Consider the following 1,410-nt stretch of genomic DNA (forward strand, 5'->3'; position numbering starts at 1 on the left):
GAGTTTTAATGAATTTTTAATAAATATTTGGTTAGAAAAAGAGTTGTTTGATCAAATTATTCTGCCATCGATAAATAACAACAGAAGTTGAGAATGATTACTCTACTTCTTTAAATTCCCACGGTAGTCAATATTTTGTTTGAGTTATGAATAAAATTTTGATGATATATTGTTATTGTTGTGTTCTTTTTTGTTTGTGAATCACACCCAAAGAATGAGTGCAAAGAATTAGAGAGAAAGAAAGTGGGAGAGAGTAGTGAAAGAGAGAGAGAACATTGGATGGCCGAGTTAAGGTTGTTTTGAGCAAGACTTCAATAATCATATGTGTGTGTTGGTTCCAAAATTCAGATCTCGTTTTACATTTAATGCCCTAATTTTATAAGCTTTGGCTTCTCTGAAAAGACCAAAATAGGCCTTCATTATGCATAGACTTCAAGGAATGTGTGGTTATTTCTTTTGTCATATCATCATTAAATTAGGATCTTGTGATAAGATCTCCTTTTCAAAGTCAACTAGACACCTAAAAGTGACGATGATATCTTATTCTTAGTTACATTTCTTTCAATAATGAGTGCTTGGACTTGAGGACTTGAGTACGTGATCCTGACTAGTCGGCTCTAAGTATTCAATCTTGAGTACTTACCAGCCTTCGCTCGACCATCTGACATCATAGGTTCGCCATCTTGGTTACTCATTTTAAGGTTAGTCTTCTGATGGACTTGAGGTCAAGATTGTACTGAGCTTTGTATTTTGCAGATTTGGGTAGCTGCTTCTAGTTATGCATATTTAATTTTTCAGTTAGTTTTTCTTTTAGAAAATCTTGCTGTGATAAGAATAAGAGAATTAATATACAACTATTGACCACCAAGTTATTTTAAATAATACATAGATATGAACACTCCCTTGAATTCCAGATATTGACTTTATAAATACTGCAATGAGACATCCTTTGAGTTTGTTTGTGTTCAACACCTTTAATTGCATCTTAAATTTAGTCACCTATTGTTCACATAATTTTTTGTGGTGGATCCTAGTCATTTGAGAACATACATCTCAAATAAGGAACTGTTGTAGGACATGTTTGCTAAGTAAAGAGCGGTCGACTAGAGGGGGTGCAATATGCCAAAAAAATGGTGGAAGGAAGGTCCACCCTCTAACCAAGGAGAGGCATCGAGGGTGACTGCTAGAGTGGTCAACCAGAAAGTGGATTCAGATGCAGGGATCCAACCAATGAACTACTTCTAAAGGCAAATGTTTTGGCTTTTGCGATCGCACTCATCCATGAGGAGGCGATTATATGAGAACACACTCCTAAAATATTGAAGGTTTTAGCTTAATTAAAATCAACTTTTTTGTTTAGAATGTAATTGTTTTGTCCATATTAGGATAAGACATGCTTTGCTTTTACTT

Source organism: Phalaenopsis equestris, unplaced genomic scaffold (assembly GCF_001263595.1).
Source record: "Phalaenopsis equestris unplaced genomic scaffold, ASM126359v1 Scaffold000212, whole genome shotgun sequence".
Lineage (NCBI taxonomy): Eukaryota > Viridiplantae > Streptophyta > Magnoliopsida > Asparagales > Orchidaceae > Phalaenopsis > Phalaenopsis equestris.